Source organism: Larimichthys crocea, chromosome VI (assembly GCF_000972845.2).
Source record: "Larimichthys crocea isolate SSNF chromosome VI, L_crocea_2.0, whole genome shotgun sequence".
NCBI classification, from domain to species: Eukaryota; Metazoa; Chordata; class Actinopteri; family Sciaenidae; genus Larimichthys; species Larimichthys crocea.
Genome location: NC_040016.1, coordinates 15,100,547 through 15,126,473, shown reverse-complemented (window position 1 = coordinate 15,126,473; position 25,927 = coordinate 15,100,547). Strand labels below are relative to the sequence as shown.

The 25,927-nt window shown below is 39.6% G+C and overlaps 1 protein-coding gene across 1 annotated transcript in view; it reads left to right on the top strand.

Moving 5' to 3' along the window:
• The first annotated feature begins 1,357 nt into the window (after window positions 1–1,357).
• The window catches only part of ppp1r16b (protein phosphatase 1, regulatory subunit 16B), an 82,550-nt gene continuing 57,980 nt past the window's right edge, over window positions 1,358–25,927 (top strand). Inside the window, exon 1 of the mRNA XM_010732125.3 lies at window positions 1,358–1,530. The gene's annotated coding sequence lies outside the window, so the exon portion shown is untranslated. The remainder of the gene's footprint in view (window positions 1,531–25,927) is intronic.

Here is a 25,927-nt window from a genome sequence, read left to right as displayed (position 1 = left end):
TTTTGATACAAATCCAAAAAATATTTCTCCGTGTCACCATTTTGCAGCACAGACTATGACTAAGTAGACACAGATGTAGAAGCTGGATACATAAAATAAACCAAGCCAGAACAAAACTGGGAGAGTATCATCAGTTTAATAGATGTCATCTACCTGGATAGCTCCCCATTTCAGTGATATTTCAGAACCTCCACTGTCAGCCTAAAATGTCTCTCAAACTGAGCCTATCCAGGTGGATTCATGGACTAAACTCTGATACTCTACCTGTTGTGTTCTGGCTTGTTTATTTCATGTAACCAGCTTCTAAGTCAAGTCTGACTTGCAATTTATGCTGCAAAATAGTGACACAAAGAAGTTTAATTTGATTTGTGTCCAGTTGTTTGAGAAAGAGAGAGCGGGAGAAAGCAAACTTTGGTTGAGGGACATAGAAAATGAATGGGATTGAGTGAGCACCGGCTTTGATAAAGCCAGTTAATCGGCAAAATAAAAGGTTTTTCAGCACAATCACCCCTAGCAGCCCTCCCTCATCATTTCTCCAAAAGTTGAATCTGGCTCAACTTCTCTGCAACTAAATCACAGTATGCCCATTCAAACAAATAGGAAAAAAAATTGCATTTTTGCCGCAAAAAATCTTAAAACCTCAGAGTTTAGAGTTGAAAAAGTTCCAGTCGTGCAAACAAACTGTCCATCTAGCACAGTGGCTCTTAACCTGGGTTCGATTGAACCCTAGGAGTTCGGTGAGTCGGTCTCAGGGGTTCGGTGGAGCCTCTGCCCTGGAATTTTTTATACCATTTGTTACAACATATCTTTGTGAGCAATCGTTTTCGAGGATGCTGGGCATAAAAACTAAGAAAAGGAACAGACTTTGCTGTGAAAATGACATGAGACTGGCACTTGCCAAGGTGAAGCCACGCATATCTGAACTGGTCTCTCAAAGGCAACAGCAGAAGTCACACTGAGGTAAGTTGTTGTGAGTTCATGCACTGTGTTGGTTTTGTTATTTGAACAAGGTGATGTTAATGCACGGTTCATTTTGTGCACCAGTAAAAAAAATCATATTTTATTTTTTACTAAAGAAGGGTTCGGTGAATGAGCATATGAAACTGGTGGGGTTCGGTACCTCCAACAAGGTTAGGAACCACTGATCTAGCAGCATGTTGAGCTGCTCCTTAAAAGAAAACACATACATAAAAATAAAACTGCATCAAATAAAAATCAAATCTGTGCGGCGGTGGTGGTGGTGGTGAGGGGCCCATGGTGGCCTCAGGTGGCCCCTCTTTGTGCACCCCTGCCATAGATTACAGTGCGCGCTTCAGTCTCCTCCTCCCTCTCAGCCCCGCCCTCTAGGAGTGAGAGAGAGAGAGAGAGAGTGAGAGAGACTCTGCAGACACACACACACGCACACACACTAAGCTTTTCTTATAGCTCTGCTGTGTCTTTACTAACGGGACAAGTTTAAACCTCCAGGATATCTGTGTCGGTTCTCCGCTTTTCTCTCGCCTCCATGTGAACACCTCGACCCGGACTGAGGTGAGTGCAGAAATCTGAACATGTTGCCAGTTTTAAAGGGTTGAACCGCTGACTGGTTTGTAACTAAACGAGGGGGAAGACGGGGATTTTTTTTTTCTCAGTAGAGGAAAAAGCGGCAGGCAGATAGGAGGAGAGGCATGTCCGACTCTTGCTTCTTCTTGGAGCACTTCGCCGTCTTTCGGGAGTCACTAAACGCCGTAATAACCTGTAATTAAACCGGTGTTTAAAACGGATGTTTCCACTGTCGGCGCCTGTAAATTCAGCTGCACGGTTTGAGATCAGCAGAGCCGCTTCTACATCCTCTCCAGCATGTTGCCATTACACCGCTGTAAATGTTACACATGGCTTTCTCTACATCCGCTTCAGCACGTCTGCAGCAGACACTTTGGACACTTTTATAAAAAGAAAAAAAAAACAAAACAAAAGCTGCACAGATTTACTTTGTTGTTACTTTTATAAGTTTTGCACAAGTGAAGGACAGCTCACCGAGGCTGGAAATGTGTTAAACTTTTGAATGGAACATATGTGCACACCTTTAGTATCTGCCTTTCTTAATTGCCACTTTTATGTATGCTTTTACACGATTCACCTTGTAGTGGTGGTTTAATTTCATTCACGATTAATCCCTAGATTAAATATTTGATCACCTGCTTAATCATTTGGTCTATAAAATAATGAACCATTGCTTGTTTTGGTCCAACCAGCAGTCCATAACTCCAAGTTATGGACTGTAACACTGATACAAAGCAGAGAAAGGAAAGAAATTATCTCTCTTGCGAGGCTAAAACCAGAAACGTAATGGCACCTGAAATGGTTACGATTGTTGGCTTTTGTTGGCTTTTATTGGCTCTTCGACTCGTCCACCATGTTGAACTGCAGTGTGCTCTTTGACACTTTTATGTACGCTTTTACACGATTCACCTTGTGGTGGTTTATTTTCATTCACGATTAATCCCTAGATTAAATATCTGATCACTTTGACACTTTTATGTACGCTTTTACACGATTCACCTGGGCTGTAGACGTTTATTTTCATTCACGATTAATACCTACATTAAATATTTGATTACAGTCTTAGGAAATAGTGAACCATTGCTTGTTTTGTCCAACCAGCAGTTCATAACTCAAAGTTATAATGCTACAAAGCAGAGAAAAAACAAGAAATTGTCCCTCTCGAGAAGCTAAATCCAAAATATGTTTGGAATTTTTAGTTGATGTGAATGACGTAAAGGGCCGGTGTTTAAAATAAATTAGCAGGAATGTAATATAATATTCGTATTTATCTCAAAATAGTTGTTTTGTTGCCTGAGAATGAGCCTTTTATATCTACAGGCCCTCGTCCACCATGTTGAACATGTTGAATGTTCCTACAGTGGGCCAGAATGGACAAACTTAACACTGACTCTACATTGAAGTGTTCATGGTTTTTGTTTTTTTCGCCTGTTGCCGTCACAGTTTCTCCTTCTTGCGTGAAAGAAAAGGGTGAGACAAGTAAATCCTACACACCGGTCCTTTTAAATTGGTTATTTTAATCGTTTATCAGCTGCTTTTCTACAATAATGATTATACTTTTATCTTATCTCTCACGCAGTAAGAAGACTGCATGTAATTATTATTAACAGTCAAACAGTCTCCTGTTTTAATTACCAAAATGGTTGCTTGTATATTTTTTGGACAAAAAAGCAATCCCATCAGCTCTGTACCACAGACTGTGTCACAGGAAACATATGTGATGTCCTTGGTACCATGCTGACATCATAACTGTACCATTTTCAGCCTCTCGCTGTCGCAGCTTCAAGTTCACACGAAAGAGACTAAAAACACCATCAGCTTTGTTCGTCTCACTTTGTGCCACATGCACACTTTGTTAAGGTAGGGGGTGTCCGTGCCTGGCTGAGTTGGCCTTTAAATATTTGATGCGTGGAGACATCCTGGGTACTTTCTCCTGCTGTTCCTCTCAGCATCTGCACAGACTGTCAGCTCATGTTAGAAATGGGCTGTTAGAGAGAGACGGTACAATCTGCAATCTGTAACTATATACATACACAAGTATGGTGTGCATATATATATATATATGCGAAGATTAAGTGTATCTGTGCATGCAAACATGCAAGTGACCTGTGGGCGTCTGTGTCACAAACATCCAGACTAATGTTTGCTTACATAAACCATGTATTGTATTTCATAAGCTCTTTATATCTTTTTAGAAAGTAACTACAGCCTTTAACCAGACTTGAACCGTGGACGTTGCCGTTTAGGGCTGACATCTTAACCACTAAGCTTTGATGGCACTGTGTTTCTCTACACACGATCAACAGTAAGAGCTGTGCTTACTGTAAGATTCGCTGTAGATCACTAAAGCTGCAAAGATTAGATGTCAGTTAGCTGATTTAAGCTTTTCAAATGTCAAAATGTTCTTATTTTTTTATTTGATGTTTTTTTTTCAAGCTTTTATTGGATAGAGACAGCTGGAGAGAGAGACAGACACAGAGAGAGAGAGAGAGAGAGAGAGAGAGACAGACACACAGAGACAGAGATGCAGCAAAAGGCCATGGCTTTGGGAAACAGTGATCAACATTTTTTGACATTTTATAGACCAAACAACTAATAATAATGAAATCAATCTATACAGAACATACTGGTCAGAGGCAAAGTGTGGTAGGTAGGTAAGAAAGCACATTTTTAAAACAGTTTTGGCAAAGAGGGTGGAAGAACGTGGGTAAGAACCGGACAAGCAAGTTGAGTTTGGGTTAGAAGTCTGCTCAGTAACTCATCTGCTTCTGTTATTTCAGTTCTTTAACCTCAGCCGGATCAGTGTATGTAGCCAGCCATTATCTACGTTATTTTTTAATTAAAATATAAAATCTTTTGCACATTCATAATGTTTTTCTAAATGAAGCTAAGCTGCATATCTTTTGAAAACTAATGTTTTCTCTTATTGCCATTCGTGTTTGGACCTGCTACCCAAATAAACACGCTCATAGCCAAATTAGCAATGCCCTCCTCCATGTGACAAACCAACAGTGTCTCTAGTATGTCAGACGATAAATCATCAGGCTGTATACAGTGTAATGGCGAAATTAGATTCCTCTGAGTGTCTGAGTGAGCCGTCTCTGATCTCCGAGGAGCCACGCTGCTCTCCTTCAGTACTCCCTCTGATGAGCTGCCTCCAGAATATATTCTCTGTAGTTGTGTACCCTAACTGATGTTTAATTACACCGACACGGTGATTTGACTGTGGCTCATAAAATATTGAAACAGAAGCGGCCCAGGAGGCACATTGAAAGACCCAAGCTTCACTTCGTCCTTAACTACGACTTAGAGTGGAGCATGGGCGCCGTCTGTGACTGACATGAAAACAACACAGACACATAACCAAATGTTATTTTTTTCTCTGATATTGCTTTCATCAGTCTTTGCAGGAAGTTGTTTTCTCATGTTTGAATTGGAAATCTGCTCCTTGGCCTCCTGCTGCTTAAGATGTCTTCTCTGAGTCTCACCCGAAACCAGTTTGCTTGCTTACAATCGAAAAGCGATTATACTCGATCAGCGTTCTGATTACTGCTAGCAACTGGGCACTGCCTGCTAATCTGTGGTCTTAATACCGAGACAGACAGATCTCAGGTCAGCTATCAAGGCTACTTAAAGTGCAAGGCCTCATTTCTTGACTGTTTTTATAATCAGATTTCTTCCAAGCACACACCTGCTGAGTTTAGCTCTGGAGGTTTCTCGTGCTTCTCTCGTGTATGTGTTCATCAGGGTTGTGATGTGCAAAATGTTCAGCATTGATATACAGCAGTCCCTGTGTCTGGCTCTGGTGCAAGACAAAGTGACGCCAAATTAAATCCAGCGAGCATGTAAATTATTCCTCAGATTGCCCCTGAAGTGGAGTTTTTCGTCTGTGTAAACACTCAAGTGATCAGTGGACATAATGGTAGATCCCCTGCTGATGGATGCTGGGATATCTCAACCCCCTCGTGAGACCACTCGCTGAGAGGATAAAACCACAAACATCATTGTTTTCTGGAGAAGAGCTTTAGCATCATGCCATCCCAATCGATCAGCGCTGTGTGTGTGTGTGTGAATCCGTTTGTTTGTGTGGCTCTTAATTTGCAAATGGTGGACCCTATCTCCAAATTAGATTAATGTTTTCGATAAATTGAAGGATTACACAGTGCTTTATAACCAGACTGTCTTTGTATTTCTCAGGGCTCAGACGTTTCTGCATTTATAATTTGCAATGTATAGAAGTGTAAAAATGATCCAAATAATAAAGTTAAGACAGAAATCAGTTAATTTTAGTTGAACTGCTGTGTTTAATGGATTTGCTCACAACAATCAATCAAGTACATTTGTGAAGTGCTTTTGCAGTAACTAAGTCCAATAACACCATCAAATCTAGAGCTGCAACAAGTGGTCGATTCATTTGTTCGTCTGACTGAAAGGTAATCATCATCTATTCTGAAAATCGATTAATCCTCATCAAGCAAAATTGTAAAATGTTACCACGGTTGTGCCGTGGTTAGCACTGTCACCTCACAGCAATAAGGTTCTCAGTTTGAACCCCAGCTAAGGTGTGGAGTTTGTTTCCAGCTTGTTTCTCTCTGGGTACTCCGGCTTCCTCCCGCAGTCTAAAGACATCATGCACTTGATAAGTTAATTGGTGACTCTTAATTTCCTGTAGGTGTGAATAGTTGTTTGTCAACCCTGTGGTGAACTGGCAACTTGTTGGGATAGGCTCCAGCCGCCCCCTATGACATTATAACAACACTAACCAGGACAAATACGTTCAATAAGTCATTAATATGATAAACAAGCCATGAAGGGCTTTTGACACATGCACACATTTTCCTGTGCCGATAAAAGTGTTTGTTGTGTTCAGTGTCGCAAGTCAATGATCAAAACAGTTTCATAGCAATATTAGATTTTTCTAGGATTTTTGCATCAATGCACCTTCGTCAGGTTTTTAATTTTCAGACATTCCAGTCTGGTTATTTCATCAATGAAAAGTTTCTCAGTTGATTTTTACAGAAAATGTGTCATAGTACATTTACAGTATACACTAATATTATGCCATAAAGTCACATTTACTGTGATACAGAACTTTTTAGCCATCCGTGCAACCAAGCGTGGCTTCCTGTTTCTGCAGACTGACACGAAGCGCTGTGTCTCATTGCATATACTGTCCTTTATAATTCGCTGTGTTTTTACATCCTTTTCTGACGCCGTGTTGTATTTGTAGCTCATTGCATGTTTCTGGGTTAAAGCCCAACATCTCGTGCAGACTGGAGAAGCAGATCCACCAATCAGAGCCAGTGAAGTGTTGTGAACAGGAAGTGAGCTCATAGAGTTTGTAGCTTGCACTCTGTGTTCAGGAAGGAGCGTGACCGAGGGGGGCATTGTGAAGGTTTTTTCCTCACATTGTTGTGGAAAGAACGACAAGGCCCCACTAGTCTAGTCTGAAACCAGCACATGGTTACTCAAATGTGACGGCCTTCCTATTTAGGATATCGTCAGAATATATAGACATGGTTTCTCCTCAAGTGCATATGAAACGTTCCAGCCTTCCAGCTATTCTTCAAGCAGTCTTATAGTAAACAAATACTCGCTGTCTATGATAGAGTCGTGCTTTTATTCTGCTGTCCTGATGAACAAAATGCCTCTTACATTAGACGAACACAGCTGTTGAACTTCAAAGGCAAAATTCAGCCAACATTGAAAGTATTGTTGCAATAGTCCCCCTGTGTGTGTGTGTGTCTGTGTGTGTGTGTGTCTGTCTGTGTGTGTGTGTGTGTGTGTGTGTGTGTGTGCTTTTTGAAGGCTGTTTTTTTTTATGAATTCTCCCTCTGCTGTTTGAGATGGGGCCTTTAATGTCTGGTTTGCTCTGTCTTCCGTCTCTGTCTACCAATTGGTCCACACACTCCCGTGCTTGGTTGTGCCTGTTCGTGCCAAGGCTGCAGTTGAGGGTTGTGTGTGTGTGTGTGTGTGTGTGTGTGTGTGTGTGTGTGTGTGTGTGTGTGTGTGTGTGTGTGTGTGTTTGTCTGTATTTTGTGGTTTGTGCCCTTAGTGTTGTTTCTTCTCTTTAGGCCTTTTGTAGAAGTGTCTGCAAGTGTCATTTTTGGCACCCTTTTTCAGTATTGCTCACTGAATACCCTGAATACTTACGTACACACAATTCTTGTTTTCACACACATACCACACTGTTAGCCACTAATATTTTGCCTATTAAAGTTTTATAAGCAAGAGAAAAGGGAGTGTAGTAGAAGAGAACAAGTGTTTGGTTTGTTTTGAGGCTTTGTTGAGCATTTTCACTGCAAAACTGACAAATCTTGTATATACGCTACATCCTATGGTTCTCATTGGCAGTAAAAAGAATAGACAGCGTATATGTGACGTCACCCGCGTGTTTCCGAAGAGCCGTTCTGAAGCTCAGTGGCTTTGGCCACAGCCATGTTGGCAGTCTCGCCTCTGCCACCTCCCAGCTAATCTAAACCCACCCACCTGTTGAAGCGTCCACACTGTTAATTATGCATAACTTTAAGCCTTAATATCATTTGAATGGGTGAGTTAAACAGAAATTCACCCTTGGTGCAGTTGTCATGAACATAGAAATAAGTTATAAAGACCAAAACTGTTTCTGTACCAGGCTGTAAACATGTTTATTTCTGCTGTGAAGTTGGACATTTTAACACGGGGATATTGACATGTGTAGCCAGCCTCAAGTAACCGTTTGACCCCTCAACGGTAGATTCATTTCACAGACACAGAGGTTACAGCCTGGGTTATCTGTGTATTGATCCAAACCAGATCTAATCAAATCAAAGCTAAACATTTAAAAAATAATTCTAAAATCTAAAATAACCTCCTGGTGGAATAGAAAACCAACAAAAATCCCAATGTTGGTTGAGAACAAATCATTTTATTTCATATTGTTTGCATTATTTACTTCAAATACACACACACATTATCCCTGAAGGGCAACTTGTTGCAGGGCCAGCAGTAACCACATAACCATCAGACAACAATAAATACAAACATCACATATAGCTAGCAGAATCGCAGCAGATGAAATGATTGTGGCACCAAATGTGACATAAAACCTATGCTGTCGTCTCAGCTCGAGTTGCGATTGCCACTTCCCCTTTACACTTCACACTTCTTTCCTATTATTTAAATCTGTGATGGCACAGTAATTATGTCAGTTCCTGTTTTGACATTTACATAGAAAATTGACAATAGTGTACGTGTTATGCAGAGAGTATGGCTGAAGAAAGAAGTTAAAAAAATAAAAAGTCCACTTCCCCTACTCTGCTTCTCTACTTATCTGAATATCCTGTGGCATCTACATTGGCTTGCATGTTCTTTGCTCAGTGCTATAACTAATAATATTATCATGACGTATGCACAGGCATTTTTTTTTCCACTCATAGTACAGATTGTATTCTGCTTGCACACTAACCATACCACAATTTAACAAGAACTGAACTCCAACCACATTCAGTTACACGGTTTCTTAGTCTCTGCATGAGATTGGAAAGAAAGTGTTTATATTTTAGACAAACTGTCCCAAACTCAAACTAATTATATTAAAATGAGTTCAGATGGACCTGAAGGGAATTGTTTTTTGATCAAATTTAAGTTCGATTGTGTGTATCTTACTTTTTTTGTGTGAACTGAACCTCGAGTGACACATAAGCTCATATTAATGTCCAACAGGAAGAACAGCTTGTGGAGATCAACTGTACTCTCGTCTGTTTTTCTAAGACCAACAAATCCAAACCGATCTTTGTTTTGTAGTGTAGTAAAATGAGAAATCAGCATGTATAGCTCATACTCTGCCCCCGTCTGCAGTTACTGGGACAGTGCAACCTCACTGAGCACCCATCTTGGTTTAGTAGTGGATTAGAAGTGACACTTACTGCAGGCTGGCTGAGTCTAAGCCTTGTTTACTCTGGCTGGGTCTTAGCCGGGGACTCAAACCATCATTAGGCAGAAAAATGACTCAACAGTGGGGCCGAGCACCAGACAGGGAGAGGGAAAGAGAGAAGCAAGAGATGCAGGGAGGAAGAGAGTAGGCGGAACAATTCAGACAAAAAAACATAACATAAAAACAGAGGATATTCCCGAATTGGCCTGGAGATAAAGTGAACCGGATGACTGCAGCAGGGGGGTAGTTAGAACCTGGAGGCCAGGGCGTGCTGTGGTCAAACCCTTTTATAAATAAACAGACAGATTGGTCTAAAATAAACAATGATCGCTCATGTCAGTGTGGAGCAGATGGACGAATAACCCCACCCAGAACCGGGACAGGACTGCAGGCCCTAAACATGGGCTGCTGCTGCTGTTGTGCAGAGAGGCTCTGGGCCAGGTTTTTTTTTTTCCTGCATTGAGGTTGAGACCTTTTTGTGAAGCCCATGTACACAAGAAAATCTGCAGAAAACAACCAGTTCAGACATTTATCCAATTCAAAATTGACTTGCTGTAAAGGGATCAGGGTGGTATCGGGAACCCCAGCCGGAGGCTCTGAATGTCTTCTTTTTTGAAGTTGTAACCTGGTCGTCTTGCTGCCACTTCAGACACTGTTCTGCTGATGTAACAGAAAGAAATATGCTCATGGTGTGCAGGTGAAATAAAAGCTGTCCATTTATTTAAAAAAAAAAAAAAAAAAGCATCTCAAGATATAAAAGGAGCCATTACACAATAACAGACAAGCAAATGGAGACTACAGAAGAATAATTAGACTAGTTTTGGGACATGGCAGGACATGAATCTTTACTGCACAGTGCCTGCTAGTGAGAAGAGGTGAATTATATTCCTTCAAAGGTAGCCTAATGGACTGTAAGACTGGAATACAGATGAATGAGTCTGGATGACAAGAGTGCTTACACACAGGGATGCTGCAAAACTTCTGGTGAAAGTGTTTGGGAAAATCAGAAGTTCACAATAGTTCAGGAGTTCACACATAAGTCTAAAAGGTCTGTATGGAAACCTGACACATCCGTGTTAAATAGATGCAATATATGTGCACAAGATGGTATGTGGCTCATTAGACAAGGTAATGCAAGATAGGAAAAGAGGTACCCTGTGAAGATTCTGACCCATAATGTGGCAATGTTATCAGTGGGTTCTCGTTTTGTTCGTATCATGTACAAATGCGAACACATGGGGTGACGTGAATCACGTTCCTGCTGCCGCTTTCATCCTATTACAGTGATTGAAGACGTGTAGAAAAGTGCCAGCAGAGGAAATGAAGGCGAAAACTACAAGCTGGCAAACATGGATTTAAACTATGTACGATTGGCAAATGTTTTATGAGGAAGGAAATACATTTAGAGCTGTAACGATTAGTGGATTAATCAATTAGTGGATTGGCAGGAAATGAATCTGCATCTAGCTGATCAGTCATTTTTGTGTATATCTTCTTGGAAACGGGATATCTTTGGGTTTTGCACTGTCGGATGGACAAATATAGACAATCGATCAACATTTTTCATAATTTTCTGGACAAAACAATTAATCGAGAGAATAATCAGTTGTTCATGACAATAGTCGTTGCAGTCCTATATGTGTTCATTGTGTTAATTTGACATTGTGGACACACACGAAACATAAATATAACTTTTCCTTGTTTACAAGAAAACTCCTCAGGGTACCTTTTTAATCCTGCATGCAAGGAACATTTTTCGCTCAGCCTGGGAATCATGCTGCTTTTGCTTTCACCAGAGCTGTGGAAGAATATTTCTGATAATCTTTTTAGGTCTTCTGCTATGAGAATCCTGCAGCGCATTACATAAAAAAAAATGCAGGTTTCATGCTCTTTCTTTCCATGAAGCGGAAACAAGAGCATGAAACACTGAAATAAAACACTTGAGGGTTAAAGGTGCAACTGAGAATCACCAACACATCATAGTACTTGACAAGATAATTATCTGTTTGGTCATCTTGAGTTTGCAAGAGTCCATTTTACATACTTTCTTTCTTCGTCTTTGCAATAAGGTTTAATCCTCTCAAGTTTATTAAACTGATTCTGACCTCGTGTCCTGTTTGAAGTACATCGCGTGATAAAAAAAATCAATTTAATATAAAGGACTCTGTGGCAGATCAGGCTCACCTCAGTCTACATGAGCAAAGATAAACAAGAAGCTTATGAGGTGTACAGTAAGAGTGCTCTAAATGCTTCAGTTTACACACTGTCTGCTGGGTAATCTGAGGGCTGACCTGCTGCTGACTCTGTGGTGGCGGGGATGGAAAATGTTGCTGTTTGTGTGTGGTAGGTGACGTAGCTTTTTGTCTCTGTTACAAATAGCAGATCAAGTTGTAAAATGATTATCTGGTTAACTAATGATTATTTACTTAAATACTAAACAAAGAAAGACTTACAAATCATAACCCTTCTTTGATGGTTGTATTGACTTTAACTTGCTATATACAAATGACAGGAATTTGTCTTCTTGCAGGCACAATGGTGGGTTTGTAAAGAAAAGGAACAAATTGCTGTTTTAGATGTCTACTGTTGGCAAAAAATGTGTATCTGTTGCTACACTTTGACATACCGTGCGTTTGTTTGTGTTTTACATGTGTGGCTGTGAAGTGTGCTTTTTAGTTTACTCGCCATTTATTTACTTTACTTTACTGTCCAGATGGACAATTCTGAGATGGAAATGAATCAATTGAAAAATTGAATCTATTACGAATGCACAAGAAGCTACAGAGAGCATGTTTTTGCTGTTTGTAGTTGTTTGTACCTCTTCCACGTTGCACAGCTTCATTTCTGTTCACATCGTACCAAAAACACAGCAAAAAGATGTTACAGATTTACAGCATTTCTCAGCACGTCTAAAGATTTGAGACACAACAAGATGTCTTTAAGTATAAGTTTGTTTGTCCACATAGATTTTAAATTTGTATTTGTGCATTATTTTGTAGTTCATTCATTTAACTTCTTTTTTGAATCCGTCCTACTAATACACCGTTTTGCTCCTCCATGATAAGGTCCCTTAAGTGAAGGTGTCAGATAATTTCTTCTGGTGTATTTGTGTAGATGCAGTATTGGAAGCCACCCCCACGTAATGATTGGTGACACTTGCATTTGTCCTTAAACAGGGCTGTCGTTTAGTGATGTTATGAGACTTGATGAAGATGAAGTGCCAAACGTCTTGGCTTGTTTTGGCTTTTTTAAGGTTGTTTGGACGAAGTATATTTTGCAATATTTTTCTGTGGTGATCCATCCACTCACTGGAAACATAATGGAGAAGCAGAAGAAAAATAGAAACATCAGACAGACCTTTTCTTTAATATTAGAAACGTGTTGCAACAAGAAAGCCATAAAAATATAATGATCCCAAACAAAGATGAGATGTTTGTTGTAGTGTAACAGCAGATTCTTTAAATAATAAAGCAGTATTATAGGAACTGTTCAAATGGACAGAGACTGTAAAAACACAGTGAAAGACAAAGTCAGGTACTGCCCAAAAGATGTGAGAAAAGGGCACAATAATTTAAAAAAATAATTGACATGTTTCACGTCTTAAATTAAATTTCCTTCCTTCATGTCTTACAGCTTTACTTGTAGGGGATTTGAAGTGAGTTCTGATTTTGTCCAGCTCGGCTAAACACTGGATTCACAACAGTACAATATGGACCTGCTGGCGCTGTTTCAGTGTTGACCTGACCATGTTAGGCAGGATGAAGAACAGCCGTGAATTAGGTTACCAGGAATTATAATGTGGATTTTGCATGACTGCAGGGCCAGCAGTGTTGTGTAGCAATGATTAATATGTTGGTCACTTCCATGTTTGTCAGTAGGCCCTGCAGGATCAGTACTGGCAGAGAAATATTGCAAGACTTTCTGGCTTTGTGTTTACACCCATCAAGTAAACAGCTCGTGTGGACATATGCTAATCTATGAGTCGAGTTGAGATTATTTTTTATTGTTTATCACTGTGGAATATTGAATTACCTTTGGGCAGAAAAACTAAAGTCACCTAAAAATGTGTTAATGCTTCCTAGCTCCGTTTTGAATGCATCTGACCAGTCGCGGCATCCTGTAGCATACCAACACCTTGGTTTTGTCGATATGCAAGTCTGCTGTCTACCACTGCCCTGGTTCATTACGACAGGGGAGACAATGACCCAGAATCAAGCTGACCTGAGTGCTTTAAATCAAGGCTCCACTGGAGGAAATAAATTCTCTCCCCACCAGCACGCCCAGCGCCAACTAGGACAAGTAATCCAGACAGAATAAAAACGTCCTCTTAGAGGACGCCGAGGGAGAGAGGAATGGAGGAGTGAAGAAGTGATAGGCTGAGAAAGAAAGAAGGCGAGGGAGAGAGGAGCCGGGTTATTGACTTGATACATGGAGATAGGGAAGAGTTGAACCGCTGCAACAACATGCTTACTGAAGATATGTCACGGGACACAGATCTGAGCAGTCTCTTGGAAAGTAAATAAAGCAGAAGATCCATGTTTTTTTATCCATTTTTCTGCATCCATTCTGTGGTTTTCTTAAACTCTGAGCACAGTTCTGCTCTGTTTGTCTACGAGTTGACTGGAATAAGCCTAATATTTAAGACTGCGTATGAAACCATAATACTACTGAATATTAGAAACTGCAGTAAGTATCACAGGTGGCTTTGAATTTCACATCCATAGTCATGTTTACGTATTCTTCAGTCAGATAGTTCCTGATTTAACTATCTGGGAAATGGCCTTTTGATTGCTCATAACCCAGAGTGTTAACTGTCATTTTGCCATTATTAGGCACTGTGTCTATGTCATGCAGTCACAGGCTCCAGAACAGGCAAGTAAGTATAACTTGGTCTGCTTGAGCTAAGATCGTTTAGTCAGCTGCTGTTTCCAGGGACCATCAAGCTCAACCAGTTTCAGGGTTTTTATTTAGGGATTTATAAGGGTTAAACAAACAAGACAATATTACAACATAACAACAATATGTTAACTGTCAGTCATAGCATCACACTGTTAATTATGCATAACTTTAAGCTTTAATATTATTTGAAAAGGTGAGTTGAACCAGGCTGTAAACATGTTTATTTCTGCTGTGAAGTTGGGCATTTCAATACGAGCGCTTATGGAGATTGACTCACATCTGTAGCCAGCAGGATTTACAATTTTTAGCACTTTGGCATTGGCTTCACTTCCCAGCCATGAAGGTTGCCGCTTGACTGGTATCAGTCTATTCACTGAACTCTTTCCCAAAACATCAAACTGTTCCTTTAACGTTTGTGGCGTATGTAGAAACACATCAAAGTAAAGTATCAAAAAGCCATATCGGCTTGGTATGGCATCACAACAAGTATAGAAACATTTCAAATGATACATGGCCCTGTTGATATAAAAATGCCATGTAATTACATGTTTACATGTTTCCTCCGATATTCATCTGATAAACGGCACCAATGACACCAAAGCACGAGTCAGCATCTGGCTCAGGGTAGCTGAGGATTACTAAGAAGCCACCTGTTGCTTCATTTGACTCAAAACATGCAATATATTATCTTCTTTAAAGATTTGAGACCAAATGTCTGTCACAGGATGTGTGTGTGGTGTGTGTGTGTTTGAGGGTCTGTATGGCTCACTGAAGCCTGCTGTGTTTTCATGTTTATCTGTTTACATACAGCAGCAGCTGCTCCTCTGCTTTTTCTTTCCACTCCTCTGCTCTGCTCTCCTCTGCCACTGAATAAGAAACTTTCCTTTTCACTTTCTTTCCATTAATAAAGGAAAGTGCTGCTGAGGGAGTTCGAGACAGACATCCAGAACTCGATATAACATTAAAAGGGCCGGCTATCCTTCACAAATGTACAATATCGTCTCTTCAATAATGGTTCCTGAAATGAAAAAAAAAAAAATCCATTTAACATTATACATTACAGTACAATTACTCATCTCAAAGGACTACTGAATAACATTTTTTGATACCTGTTAGTTTCAAAGTAATTTGGTCAGTGCCATCAGAGTCATTAACCAGCTCTCAAAGATAAATTTGTTTATACCACAAACTTTATGGAGAAAATCAAATTAAAAAATAACACCAAGAATTTTAAATGACTCCTATGTCATGTAATATATATTTTTAAAATTTAATCAGATGTTTTAATGTTCTCGAACAGTGATCACATTCACACAGTTATATGTTATACATATTTACAACTTAAAGCTGTCCCAGCACAACCATGGTATAACCTGCTGGTCACTGAGCGGCTCCACTGGAGCAGTTCGAGTTAAGCATCTTAAGCTCAAGGGTACCTCAGTGGTGGTAATAAGTTAAAATCAGTTTTCCTAACCAGATTTATGAAGCTTCTGAAGATTCTCTCTAACTTTTAGTCCATCACTGCAGATACTATTATGATAATTTAATAATTCAATCATAGAGTTCTTTTCACAAAACCTCTTTTATTGCATGTTTGTTTTCATATCCATGATATGATTGAAGAACACGAGGGAGAAATGAATGAAAACCATGTAACTCATTAGTTTTATGTCAAGTCAAATGTTATTAATGTTATCCAGAATCACAAATTTGCCTCAGGGGGAGCAAACATTCAACACCCTCTTTCTTTAGATCCTTGATCTGGGTAAAGAAAAGCTCAGGAAGGAACCTTAAGAAGAGCCTCAGATCACTCTCCCAGTACAGACAAACATGCAACAGATGGAGAGCGAACAGAACAAACCAACAAAATCACAACATATGCAAATGTTATGACAGGATTTCTAATACATGGAGAATGTGGATACAAGAGGACATTAAGCAGATGTGTTGAAGCAAAGTGACACGATGCCTGAATAAAATATTAACATGTAAACTGCATAATAAATATAGTGCATATAGCATCAAAACCTTATCTAACACCTGTTTTTACATGACAGAGTCTGAAATTCATAATACTGGAATCTGGTGACACAATTCAAAGCACATTACCTGTGAGGAGAATAAAACAGAATGAATTAAATCATCACAGTTGACTTCTGCTCCGTGCAAGGTAGATGTACATCAACTACCACTGCTCAAGGTGTAATTGTGTATGTGTGTTCCTGGCTCTCCAAAAGCAGACCTGCGTATTGCCATTTGGACTTCAGTGGCTCTGGTTTGACACGGCCAGGGGTCGTGTTTCGGCTAATGGCTGCGGTTGTCAGAAAGGTCAGATGTCAAATCTGAGCGTAGCAGTCAAACCCAACTGCTTCCTGTTTTAATGGCCATGGGCCGTGTCATTAGCCTTTTGTGCAGTGTTTCTGGCTTGGGTCCCAAAATAACTGCTGGAGTATGATAATGAGGACTTTTGGGTAAAACTGATCTGCAATCTGCAGTGAAAAGTTTAAGAGCTGCTGCCACAGTCTGATCATTAAAAGTTAATTAAGGGTTGTTACAACTTGACTCCTTTTTTCATAGTTTTAGCCTTTTCTATCTGCGATGATAACAGCGTACAATCTGGTGAGTCCTAGTCTGGGATTTGAGAAAGCAGTTTTAAACAAACCCCCAGGTTACTTTGTGAAAAGAGAAAAAAACAAGAAGACAACAACAACTTAAGCCTTTCCTTCACAGCGAGTGATTTTATTGAGGCAGGGGCAAGACAAAAGTGTTTCAGCTAAAGGCATCTTTTAGAAATGGGAATAAAGGGACACATTGTCTAACAACCTTTCCAGGAAAGTATTCATGATGTTGCACTCAGTTGTACACACTAAAAAGTGACACCAGTAGTTGTCAAAAGAAGAAAAAAACCTGGCCTAGTTTCTCACCTCCACACAGCAGGAGAAGCTCATTAACACACCCATCATGTTCCAAATATGTTAATTTGAATTCATTTTTAAAAAGGTGACATATGGTATAATAAAGTATAATATATTGGATAAAAGCGGATATTTTTACGGCATTCGTTTTCATAAAACAAGTGGGTATTGAATTGTACATATTTAATTTCATATTAAATATGCATTTGTACAATTACTACTTATATTGGCATAAGCCGAATGTCCTAGTAATGTGTTCATGTGCTTTTAGTGAAATATTTCACCCTCCTCTGCTAATGCACACTCAAAGAGTTGAACTCAACTTAATGAATGCTCAGTTGCCGCATGTCGTGTCCCTGGTTGGGAAACTGGTTGGTTTTAGATGTTTTTAGTCGTTTTTCTTCTCCTGTTGGACTCTGTGTTTCTAAATCTTATCTTTGCACTTCACAACATAAAAAAAATCAGGCTTTACTTGACTCAACGTGCTACCCAACTACTAATACAGGCTGTGGTCACCTCACAACTTGATTACTGTAACACCCCCCTGACGGGCCTCCCAGCCAGCACAGTGAAACCTCTCCAGATGATCCAGAAAGTGGCGGTGTGCCTAGTTTTTAATCAACCCAAATGGACACGTTACCCCGCTGGCTCATCAAGCTCCACTGGCTTCCTGTCGCAGCCCGCATTAAATTTAAATCGCTAATGTTTGCCTACAAAGTAGTCTCCGGTTCTGCACCCACGTACCTGGATGCCCATATACAGGTATATGTTACCTCACATCCGTTGCGTTCCTCCAATGAACAACGCCTGGCTCTGCCACCTGTTCGCTCAAGACAATACAGACTTTTCTTGTCTATGTTGTTCCCTTTTGGTGGAATGCACTATCAGTTCCTACCACATCAGGGACGTCCCTCTCTACCTTTAAAAAAACATGCTAAATCTATCCCCTCTAATACTGTCACAGTACTTATTGCTGCACAACGTCCTAGTCGCACTGTATGTACCATGATTGTTTCCCTGTTTTGTAAGTCACTTTGGATAAAAGCGTCAGCTAAATGACTAAATGTAAATGTAGATCTCAATAATTAAATACAATGTGTGTGGCCTAAACTATAAAGATAACTTCCAAGTTGTGATTACTTTCAATAAAAATTGGTATTTGTTATTTCATATCAGTAGCTTGGATGATAGCACACATATAGATCTGGTTAATGGTGAAAGTAAATGGCTTGGAGAATGACTGATTCATGTTATCCCTCTTCAGGAGTGCTACACATGGTTTAATCACCTATTAGCATGCAAAGACTGGGCTATGCATTGATTTGTCCTCAAGTGTAATATGTCAGCTGAGGCTGTCATGAGAGACACAGTGAACTCACACTCACTGCTCATGTTACGGGTTCGGTCTTGTCTCTTGATGTCTTTAACACTTCGGTTAAGGCTCAATTGTGAAATCAGAACAGACCCTCGCTGCGCAAAAGCCTTTATGGTTCAGTTAAATCACAAAATGAGAACAAGTCATTTCATTTCATTCCAAGAGGCTATACTGCTCATTTTAAACATGAAATTGGATCGAGCTCTTTCATTGCAAATGTCTCTACGAAATAATCCCATTGTACTCTCCTTGAGTAGTGGCGTAAAAAGTTAACAGAGAATAGAGGCTTTACACAGCTGCACAACATTCAATATTTAATTTTACATCAGGGTCTTGAATAAATCCTGTGATAAATTTCCCATTTTGACTGTAATTAACAGTGAAATTGACTTCTCCGCCTCTTCTCGACCCTAAACCAGTCAGTCCATTGATTGAGGACGATGGACTGAATGTTTTTCACAGGAAGTCAAGTGATAATGTACATCGCTTGTACGACAGCTGTGACTTCTGCTACTATCTGGCCCAATGATTTCAGAAGGGGTTTTTAATCAGCTTGGCTCTGGCATTTGGTATTAATAGGTGATTAAATGAATTAGCAGGACCTGGATCACTGGCCTCAAACCCAGGGTCTCTGGGACTGACGGGTCCGGATGGGGTAGGAAAGGTCAGGATGATGATGGGAAGGGGCAGAATGGAGGGACACGGTTTTATGTCCGTCTGCTGAGGCGACAATTTCACGAGCAGGCATGTGTACACAGTGTACACACACTTTCTCATGACATAGAGGGGTTTGTACGACTCACACACGCACACACACATACATATAGATAAAATGCAGATTCACACACACTCTGTCACACACACTGGGCTATTGTGTGTGACAGTGCTGCCACTGTGTCTCCATGCGGAGCGTCCTGACACAGCACACGCCTCCTCACAGCTAAATGTCACGTACTGTTACGGACATTATTGGTGATGCAAAGTGCGGCAAGTGTGTGTGTTTTTCCGTAGGCTTAGAGTTGTGTATTATTAGCCGCTGTCACGTATGCAGCCAGAGAAACCATTAAGGAATGAATTCTTTGACCAACAATTAATCGTTTGAGTCACTTTTCTCGCAAAAAAACCCACCAGAAGTCTTTTTCACAGTTGGCTGACGATATGGTTAATTGTTTAACTAGAAAAATAATCAGCAGGCTGTTTGATAATGAAAACAAGCATTTACTGTGTGCAGGGACCCTTCAGTGACCTCCTTTCAGGGCCGCAACAGACTATTATCTTAATGTTTCATATTTTTTCTACTGTGTAATTCATAATTAAATTAAATCAACGAATAAAATTGCATTCAATAACTCTCCCTCTCTCTTTCAATCAACTAATCTATTAATCACTCATTTTTAATTGATTGTTTCAGCACTATGTCTTTTCAAATCTGTTTTTAGCCCTACATTATAGATGATGGATTATATAATCTATCAATTGTCAGGAAGAAGCAAAGCCCAAGATGATAAATGGCTTGTTTTAGTCCACTAACAGTCCCTTTAACAGTTTCTTGGAAAACGATTCAAACAATCATCAAAATTGGGGCTGACTTAATGTTTGTGTTGATCGCCTCAGCTCGAGTCTGTGTCACTGCAGTCGTCCTCTTTTTCCAGATGTGTTTGCCTCTTGCTGCCAGGTTGTGTCTCTTTTGGTGTCTTTGCCTAAGCACAATTTTGTCTTTGCATCTGCTCATGAGACTGATAACAGCATTAACTTGTCTCCTCATAACAGCAGATGATGAACTATGAGGAGGCTGAAATTAAAGCAGGATTCACCAGCAGCACAAACACATCCACTGTTTGGTGTTTCAGGGCTTCTTCTTCTTCTTCTGCTTCTTGTTCTACGTCACCTTTTTCTTCTTGCTGATTGACGGCACCTCTTCGACATATCTATAATGGGTTATGGAAGCATTTGTAAAGACATTCGACATTCATAATGAGATTAGTGAACTAAGTGAATGGGAAGTCTTTAAAAAGATATGGTCATTTGAGCTAATCTTTTTCAAGGCTATTGAAATGAAGGGGGACTAGAAAAGGTGTTTAGCATTAGAACAAAACATAAAACTCAACTTTTAACTGGACATTTTGTCAGCCTTGGATTGTGCGTCATCCATTCAAGCTGAATTTAAATCTTCATTCTTCTATTACAATAAATGAGAGAAAGGAAAGCGAGGAGTGACATTTAGCTTTCTTCAAAATGTTTTGATGAGGTGAAGAGAGGGAACATTTAAAAGCCTTTCGGTGTTCGACCACTGGATCTCATTTTGAGCTTCAGATCCATTAGTTGTAATGTATTCTCTCTCTGAGAGTCTGCATTAAAACACTGATCATGTTGGCACTCAAACAAAAACATTAAATACAAGTGACTGACTTCTGCTTGAAATTAAAAGTGATAAAAAAAACATTTTAAATTCTCAGAAATGAGTAGATAAGACTGCTTTGCATGAACAGTTCTCATATAAGCCAGATTGTGAACAGGTTTTCTTAAAATTTGGGAAAGCCTGGCAGCCTTTTAATTAAAACGTAAATCATGCAGTTGGCTCCACCTTGTGTTGTCAATTTCTGATATCATTGCGCCTGTTTTCTTAATACTGACACATTGTATTTCGTTCTTTCATGCAGTGAATGTACAAGAGGTCAGTGAGCAGCATGTGTGGTTCCTGGTGGTAACAGCAAGTGCGGTTTAATACCACAACAAACGCGTATCTTTCGGTCAAACACAACCGAACTGCATTCTGATTTCGTGCTTTGCACAGTGCAAGTAGTTTCCCACACAGCAGCAGAGCACATGTGAAAGGAGTTGGTTACATTAATGGATGGAGGAGTGCAGCCCGTCACCTGCAGCTCTTCATCTAACAGCTCAATGTGGCACCTTCTTTGTTTCATCACTCCTTTGCAAAAAATAAAAAAATATCTGCCGAAAGCAACCGCTGGCAACATTTCTGTATCACTTTCAACATGGCACAAGTCTGAATTAAATTGCCTTAACGATACAATGCAGGTCTTGTCTTATCTTATGTCTTAAATCTTATTATTAATATCTTTTGCATGAAAGAGCCCATTTTAAGGCGTTTGGGATATCGATCATGTCAGTCTATAAAATCTATTTTGGACCAAAACTTACCAAGATAATCTGATCAACAGTCTCTCCATGTAAAATCCAGCAAAGCAATTTACGTCCTGTCATTGAATGCTTGTGTGCTGTTGGATTTTAATGATGAAACTGCTGTAAAAAGAAAAGAAAAAAAAAATCAGTAGTTTTTATTCTGTGTGCTCGTGGAGGTCATTAAGACTTCAACATCAAAATAAAACCAGGTGCCAAATATCAAACCGGCACACAGCTGTATGTCATCAAATTCATCTCCATGACATCTGGTCAAACTGTGTGTGATGTGGTTAAAAAGCCCTAAAAAAAGATAGTAAGTGGAGTTGAATTGGGATTATGTCTTCATGCTTCTGACAAACATGTGCATACAGGTTGAAGAGCAGTGCACAAAGATGCAGGAACAAGTAGAATGAGTGAAAAGAGACAGTATAGTTAATACAGTTCATGTTAATAAGAAGTTTAGATGAAATCCTGCCTGAGGTGTATTACAGTATGGGCTGTGCTGAGCTGCCGTTATCTATACTGCATGTCGATAGTATAATGCCCCCTGTGCCAAATCGCTGTTGTAATGATGATTGAAGGTCCAGAATGACCTCAATCCAGCTGGTTTGAGGAGATATTAGTGAATTAAAGCTGATGTCAGCTCTGCTCGATGCACACACACACACTCTATAATTTTTAGCTGCTATTGGGAACATTAATGTCCTGACTTGAGCATTTTTTAACACCATTTCATCTATAACTTACAGCCCCTTTAATCAAGTAAAGACTGGTAAAATGTTTTGGTGTACTTTTCTGTAAGGATGCACAATATTGGACTGAGATAAGATATCCAGTATGTTGATCATTTCTGACAGATCTTGACTAATTGCCAATGCCAATATACCGATATTTAATGTATTATTTATTATTTATTAGATTATTATTTATTTGTTTAAGAGAGTCTCTCCTTTAAGTGGAATTAACAGATTATTATGTAAACCCAGTGCAAAACGTTCATATTCCCTTGGCAAAATAAGAAAACTACTGCTGACAGGTTTGTCGTAATGATCAGAATAGTTGGTCTTGAGATGGGCGATCAGATTTGTTGTCTTGAAGAAACGCGATTTGACTCCCCCTTGCTTGGGAGATGCTGAGCAACATCGCAAATTGCAACGTTTCGTGCACGGAAACCTCCATACCTGTATCGTGTATCCTTAATTAAAGCGTCATCTTTTCAGCCTGTCATATCAGCAGACATCATTTTATTTTAAAGCCTGTTATGACTGCGATGACTACCATACTGTTCTGTCATTTAAAGGACATTTGGTTCTCATAACAAGCATGGAAACACACATCTATGAGATATAGTAAAAAGCTGTAAGCTAGTTGCTGTTTTTAAAGTCTTTTGTGTTTTTTTAAAAGTTATGTCTCAGCCTTTGATGCTATACTTTTTTATATTAATGTTCTTGTCTAGCAGGTCAGTAGACGATAAAGTTTTTACAAGAAAGCCAATTATGGTTTGTGGCTGACAGGTAAATGGAAAGTCTGCTTCAGAACGATGCTCTCTGTTTGTTTTTTGAGCCAAAGAAAAAGCATTTCCAGACTATTTATTCTAGACTACAGGATTGTGAGGCACTTTTGTGATTTAGTAACAAAGCAGGTGTGGTACGTAGGCAGCTGACAATTTATGAAAACAACCACCTGAATAAAAGCAGACTAAACTGGGATGATTGTAATTGTTACTCCATGTTGGAGGTTTACTCTTGGTGCAGTATTGTCTACTGATAGCAGCAGCAGCAGCTGCTCGACGTGGATCGCCTGACCTGCTTTTTCAGATCGGTATAAAATTTAGGTAGAGCTTTTTCCATGAAAGTGTAAAAAACAAAGTGCGAGTTCAGTGTAACATTCTTATCTGCAGCTCCGGAAACTGATTGAGGTCAATCTGTGATTTGCTGCCTTGGCCCCCGGGGAGCGTCTGTGATATCACCAGAGGGCTTACTGTTGCTCACAGCTCCCTTTAGTTTTACATATCTTCAAACAGTTTGTCTTCACCTCCTGCTAGGACACCATCAAGTACACAGAGTGTTTGCATTGTCTGTCTTTCATGCACTGACGAAAATGTGCAAGACAATCTCCCCTTGTGGCTACACATGATTAATTCTCTTCTATCTGCAGCTGTTTAACAGTGCCACAGGATGTGCCATTGTCATGTTCTTGTTCACCTGTTGTTAGTGTTATACAAACACGATATCAGCATAGGGCCTGAACTTTTATAATTTTATGATTTGTTTGAACTGTGAGAGAGCCGTTCAGTTGAAGAGTGAAATGGAAAGTTTTGTGTGAATATTCCCCCCGTGTCATTGCCCACAGAACAAAGTCTTATAACGGCTTAAGTTGGCAGCATGCAGTAAGCAGCGAAACTTCTGCATGCTTGTTCAGACACTGGTTTCCTATCAAGACAGCAACGTTGCTCCTTTTCACTCGTGTGGTTTTGGTGTGTTCAAGTTCTTGTGGGAGGGTAGGAAAATGGCTATCTGTCTAAAAATATGTGATATTTAAAATCTGTGTGGTAACAAAACATCCAAGTTTGGCAGCAACCTCTATCCCCCCCTCCCCAATGGTTTTTATTTTCCACGAGTGGGTAACAATCAAGTAGTTAATCAGAAAGTTTAAAGAAGAAAGACGGTGAAGAAACAAATTCACCAAGGTTTTCTGTTTTGTTTCAGAAACACAAAGTCAGGAGTTCTTTCACCAAAATCAGGTTTGATCCAACAAAAAGAAATACTTTATAAATTCTTGTATCAAATAAAATCTGTTTTTCATTGAGGTGATTCATAGAGACTTACTGATGGTATGCACAGCAACTAACAATTGATTCTCTATTGATTCATCTGCATCTTCCGATTATTATTAATTTATTAAAAAAATATTATGCTTGAATAACACATTAATCATCACCAGTCTATTTGCATATCAGAGATTTTTTTTTAACTTCTACTCAGAACTCAGAAATATACAATTTAAAGGTGACACTGGACATTTTTATCAAGTCAGAGAATATTTCATCAGGATTACGACAGCTGGACAGTCAGACGACTCTGAAATAGATTTTTTTTTTTTTTATTAAAAAATCTGAATCAAACTTTTCAGTTTCTGCTCACATTTGCATTAAATTAAAAGTGCTTTTCATCATAAAACACCACAGCTCTAATAAAATCATTTTGGTTTTCAGTTGTTGATTAATACACGTTGATAGTCTATGTGGGTCTGTCTTTGTCACTGCTTTCTTTTTTTGCCTCTGGCTATCCTATGACTTGTGTGTGTTTTGTCTTTGCGGTTGTGTGTATGAGTAATATCATTACCTCTGCTCTGATTCCTCTGATGTGATCAACAGTGGCTCCTGGGTTTCATATTCCCGGCGCTAATGCCATTGACCATCAAAGGTTACTAAAGAAAACACTGGACGTTCCTTGTTTGTCACACATCCTCTCTGAAGTTAATTCACTTTGTATCACACAAAAGGAGGAAGACAGAGCTGCACGCCGTGCCTGGAATCGTTCACCGTACATCAGAGGAAAGTTTTACCTTGTAAAATACAGCCCATTGTAAAATAAAGCATCTCATGTAAAACGTTTTATAGATGTCAGCGGTTTAGCTGTTCTTAGACCCAGTTTGCTTGTTGGCCTTTTTCCTGGATCAGCTCCACTGTGTGTTACAGCTCCTATTGAGATATTCTTACATTAAAACCTTAATCATCCCAGTGGAAGCATTTAGAGTTATTTTGTATTATGTTCTTGGACATTTTTTTTTACTTGACTCTTATTTATTCACAGCCCTTGGGGTATGCTGTGCAGTTTTTATTAATCCGTGATCATCATTATATGCGATAATAGGGGACATTGTGGATGTGCAGGGGACATGAGGAGTCCTTTTAGACATTATCAGGTAATCAAAATCATGTTTTTCCATGACCAGGTTTTTATAATGTAACTGTGCGGCAGTGTTTCAGTCATGTGGGGCCACCACTGTGAGTGCATGTGTGTGTGTTTTCTTTTGTGTCGCCTTTATTATTTCATTAGTTTCATCCCTAAAGTCTCCAATAAACCAGATAAGGGCAGTCGACTTTTTGGCTGCGGTTCAGCTGAGCAAACCTTA